At 42.1% G+C, this 13,887-nt stretch overlaps 1 protein-coding gene across 1 annotated transcript in view; it reads right to left on the bottom strand.

The window, feature by feature from the left end:
* Window positions 1-13,887, bottom strand: part of DIAPH3 (diaphanous related formin 3) — a 502,197-nt gene that overhangs the window by 56,250 nt on the left and 432,060 nt on the right. The gene's annotated exons all lie outside the window — the stretch shown is intronic.

The raw sequence follows: 13,887 nt of genomic DNA, 5'->3' as shown, positions 1-13,887 counted from the left end.
CATTTGGTGTATAAGTTTCCTTTACTTAAGAAGTTTGCCAGTTTTCTCTTTTCTATTGATCTTTGATGAAGCAGTAGGGGAGAGGGAAATCCTTTTTGAACATAAGAAAATGTGATTATAAAACCACAAAGACTGGCAATAGTGCACACTTGGGCAGGTGTAGAACCTAAAACTAGATTTCAAGTTAAAATTGTTCCTTTAAACACTCCTGAGGCAAACTATAAAGTGCAAGACTTGGTAATGCAGTACTATAGTTCCCTCAATTACATTTAAAAGAAGGGGAGGGGGAGAGAAGAGGGCTTAAATTAGAGATAAAAGAAACAAGAGAAATTATCTATAAGAAAGCACTAAAACTAAATCTGTGAATGGATGGACAATTATATGTAAATACAAATTAAAGGCTCTCAAATGTCTTCCTCGTAGTCAGCTAGATGAAGAGTTTATATAGTTCAAAACTCAAGAGTAGAATACTATATGTAAAATAGAATATTTTGAACAAAATATGACCAGTGGTCTAGAGTAGGAGAAGGTGGACTCTATTCGTTGAGAAGAACCACCCTATGGGATGCAAATAAGGTGTCATTCATAGAAAATACAATATGCCTAACATGGTGATTTACTGAACAAACCAGAAAGCAATCTTGCCAGTTTGTACTAGAAGGCAAGATACTGGCTAAGGAAATTTTCCATCTGTGTTAAGATTTCTTTGAAAGTTTTAATGAACTCATGTGTAAACAGTATTGTCATTTCTTTAGCTACAGCAATTTTAGAGACTTCAACTACAGACGAATTTCTCCAAACATCTAAAGCAGGGCTTCCCGACCTAGAGAATGGGTTCAGTCAGCAAGGTGAAGAGGGCAGCACACTAATGTAAAGTGGGGTACAGAGTAGTGGAGCAACAGGGATGGGAAAAGCTAAATGACTCCAGCTTTGCACTGCTTTTCCCTCCGATGCAAATACATTTCTGTTGCGGCAGGTAAAGTGGCTGCTGGTCCTTGAAAGCCCCCCAGCTTCCCCTCCTGCTCCTGTGATGGCTCTTAATGGGCCTAACTATAAAGAGCAGCTCCTAAGTACAAGACTGCTGTTCAAGAAACAGCCTGTCAATCCAAGAGCTTGTCTGCACTATGGGGTAATGCACATTATGGGGGGGGGGGGGGGTGATTTCTAAAGTGCACTAACATGTTGTGTATTACTTGGTCCATGTAGACCCTGCTGGTGAGCATTAAAAGTTTCCTAATGCGCTTTAACATAGTGTTGTTAGAACAGATAAGGTGACTCAGCAGAAAAGATTTAATGAGAGTGAGCTTGGGACACTGTGAAAAGCTGGTACCTAGTTAGCAAGATAGGCTGACCAAAGGGTGTTTAGAGAAAGGAGACTGGTTTTATGAGTGTTGCAACCCTATGCTCAGACATGGCGTCAGGATGGCCAATTGTCAGTCAAAAGGTCACATTGGTGACAACACTGGCGTTGTGTGCACCATCGTGGTGCCGTGTGCCTACTCTTCTGCCTGGTCAATTGTAGGTCACATTGGTACCATGTGCTACAATACCGGCGTGTCGTGTGCATAAACTTAGTGTGCCGGGTGCAGTACCTGTTGACGTAGAGGGCACCAGCTCGGAACCCAGTTGGTGTAGGAGTTGGGGACCAATCAAATGCTGGCACGAGTAAGGGTCTTCGAATAAAACTATGTCCCTCGCCAAAATCAGTAGGAGTGTCCGCGTGTTAGCTGAAAGACCCTTTCAGCCAGGGTCTCCTCTGGATTTAGCCGGCTCGTGTCGTGTCATTTCGGATTACATCCCGTCATGCCTCTGGTGTCTGTACTGCTGGTCAGCTGTGCCTGGAGTGTGGTATGTGCATTTTAATTTTCATAATATTCTGTTTGCTTGGCCTCTTCCCTTTTTTCTCCTCCCTTACTTGGTACCAAATCTCATGTATAGTATATAGGGGGCGAATTGTTGTATTAATTGCTGTTGTGGTCAGTTGGTGTATTTTATGGGATTCAATTAATGCATGTACAGTTTACTCAGTTTTGTATGTCTGTTCTGGTTTTTAGTGAACAGTTGATTATAGATTATTCGGTTCTTCATTGTTGGATGTAAATAGACTGTTTCAAGATACATATATATATATTGCTGTTCTGGTGATACTTTTGGTTGATCACTTGTTCCTATTTTAATTAGAGTTGTGTGAATATTTTGCTCTGATAGTATTGCTAGTTGGTAAAAGTACTCCTCCCCAGCCCAAGTTGTAATTCATTCCCCATTAACAACCAACCACATGTTTTGAATTGCAATCTGTTTTTGCTTCAATTTTCCTCCTTCACTCAAATACTCATTCGAACCTATATTGGTTTCGGACAATGAGATGCAAGTTATTCACTTTTCTTTTTTTCTCTGCAAGCTGAAAGTGCTTTATGCAGTTTAGTTTATAGAAAGTATAAATCTAGACATATCTTTTAATTCCATTTTCTCTCAGTTATTAATAAACAAACCTGGTTTTGTTTAAGATTACAGTTGTATGGGTAATTTCACACATATGTTCCTGAAGAGACGAGAACCCAGAATAGTGCGGAAGAGTAAAAGGTTTCTGAAATTTTGTCCCATTCCAGTGTTGTGTTGCCAGTAATATATGGTGGGCAAACACAAAGGGAAAAGATGAAAAACCAAGCAGGAGATGGGAATTGGCAGGGGATGTTGGTCATAAGCAGCTTTCATAAGCAAGGTATTCCTAATGGAGTTAGAAATCAGTAGTATAATAAATGTAGTCAGTATAAAGCAGCCATTTTAGATATTTAAGTCACAGTTAGATCAGTTAGTACAGTGCCATGTCTATACTGATCATATACTGATTGTGCACCCTAGAAGACTGATGGAACTCAGTGTACTACAAAATTCACTGGGGAATAAACTTGTCTTGCTTATGAAAACAAGCATGAAGATCATCATGGTTTAATGGTGAAATATAACAGACTAAATAAATGGGGAGCAGGCTAGAGAACAACTGGTTTAAATACATCAAATAAATCATCGCTGACAAGCAGTTTTGATACTCCTATGCCTCATCTGTGGTGGTGATCACAAGCTCCTTTACTGCACTATTGCATCTTCAAAGCTCAAATGATTAACCCAGATTGTCTTTGGCAGGTTTCAGAGCTACCTGCTTCTTATTCTTCATAGGTAAGATTGATTGGATTTTGGGTGGTAACTCTCATTAGATAAGAGCCATGTCAAAGCCAGAGAAAACAAATGCTTCATTTCCTCTGTCGGAGCTTTATTCAGGGACTCAGAGTTTATAGATGCATTGGGAGAGATTCACTCAATCTTTTGCAGACTCATATTACATGTGTTCTTATATTTACATTAGCTGCCAACTCACTTCTGGATAAAATTCAAGTTGCTGATGAGTATCTATAAAGTCTTACATGGTTTAGATCCCAGTTCTCTCAGAAACTCTTTGTCCTTTTAGCAGACGGGTTTCAGCTACCTGTCCCATGAGTTTGTAGGAGCTGGGCAGTGTCCTTAGTACGGGTCCTCAACTCTAGAAATCGAAGTTCATTGTCTTCATCTTCAAAGCCCTATGTATTCTTGCCTCTTACATCTCTGATCTCAATTCTTCCTATTTCCTCACTGACTTCCCAGATTTCTCTCAGTTCTCTTAATTTACTGCTCCTTTTGTGCCATTTTGCGTTCCTGGCTTTAGGTGTTCTATCATGCAAATCCATGACTGAAATAGAGTTACACTTCCTGTCTACCAAGCTCCACCATCTTTTAAAAAATCCAGTTTTTTAAGGAATCCTTTTTTCCACCAATCATCTCTCCTCTCTTCCTCCTTATCTTGTCGAGAATGTGTTTTACTTTATATTGGTAAAGCACAATATAAGCATACAGCACCAGATAAATTATTATAACTGATGACCCTCCAGAACCTGCTCCCATTTGAAATACATCAGAGCTAGGTCTAGCCACATAACCGTTTCTTTGTCTGGATTGTCCTGTGACTGCAAGTTTTGGAATGTCCAAGCTTTAAGGCCCAGATTTTTAAAGGTATTCGGGTGTTGCCAGAGCTGGTGCTAGGCATAAGCAGACTAAGCAATTGCACAGCTCAAGGGAGTCCCCTATTCACTTTTTTAATTATTTGTTGATTGTGGTGGCGGTGGGGAAATATTTCTGCTTAGGGCCCCCAATGGGTTAGCACACCTCTGAGTGTTGCTCTGTTCTGGTTTGCAAGGCATAAGTAACTTATGAGCCTAAGCCTCATTTTTAAAAGTGATTAGGGTATGTCTACTGCAACCTGGGAGCGAGCCTCCCAGTCCAGCTGGACACACACGCACAAGCTATGCTTGAGCTAGTGCATTATACATAACAGTGTAGAAGTTGCAGCTTTGGTGGCAGCTCAGGCTAGCCACCTGAGCACAGATGCATGTAGTGTCCACACTGCTATTTTTAGTGCACTGGCTTGAATGGAGCTAGCATGAGTCTGCCTACTTGGACTGGAACACCTGCTTGCAGATGCAGTGCAGACATACCCATAGGCTCTTAGAAGCCTAAGTCCTGGTCTACACTAGTTGGTTATTTCAGAATTAGCTGAGTTAATTCGAAAAAACTATAGGCTAAGCAAGTGCAGAATGGTGGTAGAATGTGCTTTTGGACATTTGAAAGCGCGCTGTTGCAGTTTACTGACTCAGATCTCAGCACAACCAATATTCCAATTGTAATTGCTGCTTGTTGTGTGCTCCACAATATCTGTGAGAGTAAAGGGGAGACGTTTATGGCAGGGTGGGAGGTTAAGGCAACTCGCCTGGCAGCCAATTTCGCACAGCCAGACAACAGGGCAATTAGAAGAGCAAGCACTGGTGGAACACAAGGGAGCAGTTCAACTATCATAGAATATCAGGGTTGGAAGAGACCTCAGGAGGTCATCTAATCCAACCCCCTGCTCAAAGCAGGACCAATCCCCAGACAGATTTTTGCCCTGGATCCCTAAATGGCCCCCTCGAGGATTGAACTCACAACCCTGGGTTTAGCAGGCCAATGCACAAACCACTGAGATATCTCTCCCCCCTTTACTACTGTCCCGGGTGCCTGTGTACGGCTTCATGAGCCATGGCATTAAGGGGTAGGCTGGGTCCCCAAGAATAACTATAGGCATTTCAACATCCCCAATAGTAATTTTCTGGTCTGGGAAGTAAGTCCCTTCCTGCAGCTGTTCAAACACAGCAGAGCTCCTGAAGATGCGAGCGTCATGCACCTTTCCCGGCCATCCCACGTTGATGTCGGTGAAACGTCCCTTGTGATCCACCAGTGCTTGTAGCACCATGGAAAAGTACCCCTTGCGGTTTACGTACTGGCCACCCCAGTATGCCGGGGTCAAGATAGGGATATGGGTTCCGTCTATCGCCCTGCCGCAATTAGGGAATCCCAGAGCATAAAAGCCATCCACAATGGTCTGCACATTTCCCAAAGTCACTACCCTTGATAGCAGCTGGTCAATGATTGTGTTGGCTACTTGCAGCACAGCAGCCCCCACAGTAGATTTGCCCACTCCAAACTGATTCCCGACTGACCAGTAGCTGTCGGGTGTTGCAAGCTTCCACAGTGCTATGGTCACTCGCTTCTCAACTGTGAGGGCTGCTCTCATTTTGGTGTCTTTGCACTTCAGGGCAGGGGACAGCAAGTCACAAAGTTCCATGAAAGTGTCCCAACGCATACGAAAGTTTCGCAGCCATTGGGAATCATCCCAGACATGCAACACTATGCGGTCCCACCAGTCTGTGCGTGTTTCCCGGGCTCAGAATCGGCATTCCACGGCATGAACCTGGCCCAACGCCACCATGATCTCCCAATCGCCACATGCCGTGCATCTAGGAACGCCTGTGTCCATGTCCTCATCAGTATAGTAATCATGCTGTTGTCGCTTCCTCACCCGGTTTTGCAGGTACTGCACATACTGCTGGATAATGCGTGAGGTATTTACAATGGTCAAAACTGCAGCAGAGATGTGAGTGGGCTCCATGCTTGCCGCGCTATGGCGCCTGCACAGGTAATCCCAGAAAAAGGGCACGAAACATAGGAGAGCTGTTTGGTTCAAGATGGCCGATAAAAGGCAGGAAATGGTTGTCTTCTGTAGCTTTCACGAAGGCAGGAAGCTCACTAGAGCTGCAAGAGCAGGAGAGCAGAGTTTGTGGCGGAAGCTGTGCGGCTCAGTTCACGATGGCCGAAAAACGGCGGGAAATGGTTGCCTTCTGTAGCTTCCGCGGGAGCACAAGACTGACAACATGGAGAAATTTGCTAGTGCTGCAAGAGCAGGAGAGCAGAGTTTGCAGCGGACGCTGTGCTGCTCAGTTCACGGTGGCCGAAAAAAGGCGGGAAATGGTTAGATAAAAGAGTAGATAGAAAGACAAGAGGACATGTGAGGTGGATTCATAGTACCAGGAGACAGGCGGTGCACCATACTGCACCATCTGCTGGCAGTATGGCATTTGCCGTAGCTTTCATGGAGGGACGAACGAGTGACGACACACACCTAGAAACACCCATAAGAATGTTTTTGCCCCATCATGCACTGGGAGCTTAACCCATAATTCCAATGGGCAGTGGGGACTGCAGGAACTGTGGGATAGCTACCCACAGTGCACCGCTCCGACATTCAATGCTAGCCTCGGTACTTTTGTTTTCTGTTTTACTGAAAGAAAGACCGCTTATGAGAGAAGACCAGAATGGGTACTCATGTCATATGTTCACTGCAGACAGAACTGGGACTGATGCGGTACCAGCACATAAAGATTCCCAGCAAGTCAAATCTGTCTGTTAATAAACAATGCAGCTCTTTCCATCAGAACAATTCCATGTCAGTTGTTATCCAGGGCAAAGAAGGCAGGGGGATGAGGTGGAATTAAGTGTTTATTCATGCAAATCCTTTAAGGCCATAAAATATCTATTCACTGAATGACAGAACATATAAAAAATACACTGCCAGATTAAACTCAAATCTTTGTATTCTATCAACAATTGCATCTCAAAATTTTGGTTTATGAAATGTTTTGATAAACATACCCCTTTAAATCATATAACTTTACCTCTGAGAAGTCATGTCACTTCCTTTTCATGTCAATTCTCTGCACCATTGCATTACCACAATCTGTGGTGGCCACTAGAGCTCAAGTGAGACGGAGCCATCAAATCAATTATAACAGCCTGCCACTGTCTTACACCGACAACAAATGATTGATAACAAAACCTGCCTACTTTCAGTTCTTGTCTGACAGCAACAAAACAGTCCCTGCCTGCTTTTACTGGCATTTGTCATAAATCAATAGCAATTTCATCACTCAGAAAGATGCTGTCAACTCTGCTCAGTCCATCTGGTTTCACTTTACTCTCATAATTTTTAAATGTAACTATTCAGCAAGGTTAATGCATAAAGTTGGTTTCTTTTTGAGCTTTCTTATACATTAACAACATTGCAACAATTTCAAAACATATGGCACCAATCATTTTGCGAGATTAGGAAAATAACCCCAATGTACTCATACCATAGAATTTAAAGCTATATCTACAACCCATCTTTGCCGATGATTTGCTCTTTAGTAGGTATCAATGCCATCTTATCCAAGCTGAAATTACTTCTTCTGATTTGACATTATGGCTCTTTAATAACTGTATGTGAGACTCACAACAGGGAAGTATATAAATGTGACTCATCATCTTCAAGTGTAAGGTGAAATATAGATAAGACTCTGCATTCTTCATAACATCACTCAGTTTGGCCATCAGGACTACAAGAAGAATGTTTAATTCAATATTCTTCATAAAAAGACACTGATGTAATTTTAATATTTTAAAATAGTAATTGTGAAAAATATTTAAACGTACAAGTTTATACTAAATAACAAAAGTCATTGAATTTCCAATGGGCTTGATTAACTTTTACTTTGAGCAATAAGGCAGTTAAATATACCAACATTTGGATACGGGTAATATTGTCAGAGAGACTGTGAAGTGTTGGTATGAAAACAACAGCATCACAAAATAAATTAGAATCTAATGGTAAATATTCCACTTTTCTCAAAGCGTGTGATATAGAAGAAATTGCTGTTCTTGTCATAGAGCTGTGATCTGTGGTATTTCACAGGTTATACTATGAACGTCTAAATAGTGGGCCTTTGATGCTCAATTTTGCACCATACAATTGTTTAGGCCACAAGTATAAAAATTGACAACTGTTGTAAATGGGGTCCACTGTTTTGATGTTTTCAGAAAGAATGGTTAATATGGTTCTTCAAGATGCTGTAGTCAGCATGGATTCCACTGTAGTCTGCATGCACCTCAGACATATCAGCTTGGAATCTTTTGAATAGCAATTTTGGCCCAGGTTATGCATGTGTCTAGTGTCAACTTGTGTGAAGGCATAAAGGTTGAGACCTCCCTCGGTTCCCTTGCAATTCAAAGTATGTGTAGTTGAGGACTCAGAAAGCAGAATTGGAGGCAGGCTTTGGGATCCACACCAACTAAAACATCTCAAAGAACCACAGTTACTGGAAGGTAAGTAATGGTTCTCATCTTTGCATATGTATCAGTGTGGATCCCACTATAGGGGACTGGCAAGAAGATGATGATGGAAATCAGGAGCATCAGCTGAAGAAAGATAGGAGTACTGCTCTCCCAAACTTGGCATCTGATCTAGCAGTTATGTCCAGTGCATAGAATTGACAAAGGGTTGCTCCTCATAGCTGCCTTGCAGATTTCAGGTACTCACAGATTTCAGAAGCAGGCCGAGGAGGTCACTTGGGCTCTGGTGAAGGGAGCCTTAATAGGTCAGTGGGAGAGGAATACTAGCCAGGTGGTAACACAGCGAGATATGAGTTACCAATTTTGACAATCCTTGCCATGAAATATCATAGGCCTTGGAGTGCCCAGTTACGGTCACAAGTAGATGTGGGGCAGTCTAAAATATTTGGTTCTGTCCATGTAACATCACAGAGCTCTGGATATCTCTACAATGTGTAGATTCTTCTCTTCTTGTGTGGGAGGTGATTTGGGAAAGAATACATGTAAGTTAATTGATTTGGAATTAATTTTGCATGAAGTCTCAGTACCACCTTGTTAATATGAGGTGCCGCCAGGAATGCCTGAGGCTCACTCACTCTTCAGATCAAGGTCACGACTACCAAAAGGACAGTTTTGAGAGTAAGGCAGTGAATGGAGTACTCCAAGAGTGGCTCAAAGACGGACTCTATAATCTTTAGAAGAACAACGTTAAGATCCCATGCTGGAGTAGGTTCTCTAACTGGTGGATAAGCATGCATTAGGTCCTTAAGACACTTGGATGTTGTCCGATGAGTGACTGTATTGGTGGATGACACATTAATAGCGCTGCAATGAACTAAATGAAAGCCCAGAATGTTTTAATTTCAGCAAACAGTGAAGAATCTTTTGTTTGGGGCCTGCACTAGCATTGGGCTGTCCATATCGAGAATCTTTTCCATTTGGAGCAGTAAGCCTCTGTCATGGATAGAGACTTGCTTTGTGCCAGGATTTCTTGAAAATGTGAGAAACAATGGCATTCCATGGTGCTCAACCAGCCAACATACATGCTGACAGTTGCAGTGATTTTGGGTCTGACTAAAATATTGATCCTGATCATGTGACAATAGGTGTGGGCAGTGTGGAAGCCTGACAGGTGGGTGTGTGGACATCTGTAACAGGTCTGTCAGCCAAAACTGCCTCAGCCAGTAGTGAGTTATTAGAATAAACATGACCAGGTCTTGCCTGGCTTTGACAAGCAACCTGGAATTAATGGAATCAGTGAGAAGGTATATAGGAGGCCCTGATCCCACTGCAGAAGGAAGACAAAGACTCCTACCCATCGATTCCATTAACACCCATATGACTGTCAATATCGGCATTAACAAGTGTTGCAGGGCATGAAGGAATGCCACACACATCAGTCTGAAGAATCTGAGTTCTAAGACATGTATATGAAGTTCCATGTCCGCTGGGGACCATGCTGCTGGTATCTATAGATGGTTCTAATAGGGTTCCCAGTAGGGCTATCGATTAATTGCAGTTAACTCATGTGATTAACTCAAAAAATTAATCAGAATTAATCACAGTTTTAATCGCATTGTTAAATGATAGAATACCAATTGAAATTTACTAAATATTTTTGGATGTTTTTCTACGTTTTCAAATGTATTGATTTCAAATACAACACAGAATACAAAGTGTATACTGATTACTTTATATTATTTTTTATTAAATATTTGCACTGTAAAAAGGATAAAAACATAAGAAATGGTATTTTTCAATTCACCTCATACAAGTACTGTAGTGCAATCTCTTTATCATGAAAGTGCAACTTACAAATGTAGATTTTTTTGTTACATAACTGCACTCAAAAACAAAACAATGCAAAACTTTAGAGCCTACAAGTCCACTCAGTCCTACTTCTCATTCCGCCAATCGCTAAGACAACCAAGTTTGTTTACATTTTTGGGAGATAATGCTGCCCACTTCTTATTTACAATGTCACCAGAAAGTGAGAACAGGCGTTCACATGGCACTTTTGTAGCTAGCATTGCAAGGTATTTACATGCCAGATATGCTAAACATTCGTATGCCCTGTCATGCTTTGGCCACCATTCCAGAGGACATGCTTCTATACTGATGACACTCATTAATCATTAAAAAAGTAATGTGTTAATTAAATTTGTGACTGAACTCCTTGAGGGAGAATTGTATGTCCCCTGTTCAGTTTTATCCACATTCTGCCATATATTTCATATTACAGTAGTCTCAGATGATGACTTAGCACTGTTCATTTTAAGAACACTTTCACTGCAGATTTGACAAAACGCAAAAAAGGTACCAATGTGAGAAATCTAAAGATAGCTACCACACTCAACCCAAGGTTTAAGGATCTGAAGTGCCTTCCAAAAGCTGAGAAAGACGAAGAGTGGAGCATGTTTTCTGAAGTCTTAAAAGAGCAACACTCCGATGTGGAAACTATAGACCCCGAACCACCAAAAAAGAAAATCAACCTTCTGCTGGTGACATCTGACTCAGATGATGAAAATGAAAATGGCTTGGTCTGCACTGCTTTGGATTGTTATCGGGCAGAACCCGTCACCAGCATGGACGCATGTCCTCTGGAATGGTGGTTGAAGCATGAAGGGACATATGAATCTTTAGCACATCTGGCATGTAAATATCTTGTGACGTCAGCTACAACAGTGCCATGAGAACACCTGTTCTCACTTTCAGGTGACATTTTGAACAAGACGCGGGCAGCATTATCTTCTGCAAATGTAAACAAACTTATTTGTCTGAGCGATTGGCTGAACAAGAAACTGAACTGAGTGGACTTGTAGGCTCTAAAGATTTATATTGTTTTATTTTTGAATGTAGTTTTTTTGTATATAATTCTACATTTGTAAGTTCAACTTTCATGATAAAGAGATTGCACTACAGTACTTGTATTAGGTGAATTGAAAAATACTATTTCTTTTGTTTTTTACATTGCAAATATTTGTGATAAAAATAAATAGAAAGTGAGCACTGTGCACTTTGTAAGTGAAATCAATATATTTGAAAATGTAGAAAACATCTAAAATATTTAAATAAATGGTATTCTATTATCGTTTAACAGTGCGATAACTTTTTTTAATCAGCCAATTAATTGCGATTAATTTTTTAAAGCGGTTAAGAGCCCTAGTCCCCAGCCCTTTCTTGATGCATCTGTGACTAATGACCTGGAGTAGGGGGGCAAACAATGAAAATGGATGAGGTATTTGTGGGCAACTATGTCCAGCAGCTATTTGTCATTGTAATCTTTGACCACAACCAGTGGAAGGGGCTGAAGCAATTTCTGAAGGTATGCTTCAGGATGGTTTTTACATGGCTCTTGACACCCCATTAATCTTTCTGTCTCAGGGACAGAGCCTCATATCTTTCAGTAACTCTTGTTCTTCGAGATGTGTTGCACATGTCCATTCCACACCTTGTGCACAGTTGTTGGAGAACTCTTTCCCTCAGGGTTAACTGTCGCGGTGACTCAAGTGCCCTCTGCTGTTGTGCGCCACTGCGGGCAGGTATAAGAGGATGGAGCAGCCCTCTACCTCCCTCAGTTCCTTCTTATTGGATAGACTCAGATAGAGATGGGAATGAGGGTGGGTCATGGAATGGACATGTGCAATATACTGCGAAGAACAGCAGTTACAGAAAGATAGGTAACCATTTTTTCTTCTTCGAGTGTCTGCACATGTTCATTCCATTGCAGGTGACTCACATGCAGATTAATGTGGACATAGGCTTGGAGCTAAATTCCCTCTAAGCTGCATGGCTGCACAGCAGGCTATCAAGAGCCATGCAGTGAGCAGAGAGAGGCGCCTCTCCCCCGGCCCCCAGCCCCAGAGACTCTCCCCCTGGCTCCGGGATGCTGTGGCAACAGAGGGCCAGGGGGAGTCCTCTCTCCCCATCGCAGCCCCGGGGCTGCCTGCACCCCAACCCCCTCATCCCTACCTCAAAGCCCGCACCCCCAGCTGGAGCGCTCACTTTCTCTCTCCCGCATCCAAACCCTCTGCCATAGCCCTGAGCCCCCTCCCGCACCGCAAACCGCTCATCCCCATCCCCGAGCCCTCACCCCCAGCTGAAACCCTCGCCCCCAGCACCACAATCCTCTTCCCCAGCCTTGAGCCCCCTCCCACACTCTAAACTCCTCAGCCCAACCCCCAACACACATCACCTCCAGATTGGTGCACATAACAAAATTCATTCTACACAAGGATGTAAAAAATTAGAAGGAACATTGGCTCAGAATCTACCTTAACAGTGATTATAGAACAACCCATCCAAAACTGACATTGTTCCTGACTGACAGAAAATGGTATAATGATCAGCAAGTTGCCGCTTTACAAATATCTTGAATAGGAACTTGCACCAGGAAATCTGCTGAAACTTGTGCTTTAGTGGAATGAGCCAACACTTTAGGAGATGGTGTGACATTAGCTAACTGGTAGCACAAGTGACTGAAACAGGAAATCCAGGAGAAAATCCACTGAGTGGAAACTGGTTTACCTTTCACCCTGTCCACAATCATGACATAACTGCACTGAGGATCTAAAGCTGCATTTCTCAATCTCTGGGTCGCAACAGTGTATGAAAAGGTTGCCTGAGCCTCACCACTTGGGGCTGAAATTGCTGAGATTATGTAAAATCACAGAATCCGTGACCTCCATGACACACGTGTAGCCTTACCAATTAGCCAATTGAATGCAATGCAGGAAGAGTTATAGGAAAAGAGTGTTCTGTGTAGAACTTACAGTGGAGAGGGTGCACATTAATCACTAAGTGAGTCTTTAGTTGGTGAAATGGATACATTTTTAAACAGTCCTGTTGCAACTGCAAGTACCAGTGATAGTAGGAATTCATCACAACCTGAAAAGAAAAGTAATCATAGGTATGACCTCGCTTACTTAAAGTATGGGTTTTCATTTATTGAAGACCGAAATGGTGAACACAGGCAGCAGTGTGTCATCTGCAGTGAATTATTAGCAAATGAAAGCCTAAAACCATCAAAATTACATAGGCATTTGGAGACAAAGCACTCTAGCGATAAAGACAAGCATCTTGATTTTTTTAAACGAAAAAGCAAAGGTTTGGAAACGTCACAAAAAACTTTAATATCTATCTACTGTCCAAGAGCAGGCATTGTGTGTCTCTTACCTGGTTGCACACTACATTGTGAAATATAAAAAAGCTCACACTACTGATGAGAAATTAATTTTAGCTTCTGCTATTAATAATACGTGCAATGACTTGTTGGGCAAGTCTCCTGCAAATAAATTAAAAACAATCTCTCTCCCCAACAATACAATATGGAGACGAATC

The sequence above is a fragment of the Malaclemys terrapin genome, chromosome 1, assembly GCF_027887155.1.
Source record: "Malaclemys terrapin pileata isolate rMalTer1 chromosome 1, rMalTer1.hap1, whole genome shotgun sequence".
NCBI lineage: Eukaryota > Metazoa > Chordata > Testudines > Emydidae > Malaclemys > Malaclemys terrapin.
This window is presented reverse-complemented; position numbering and strand designations above follow the sequence as displayed.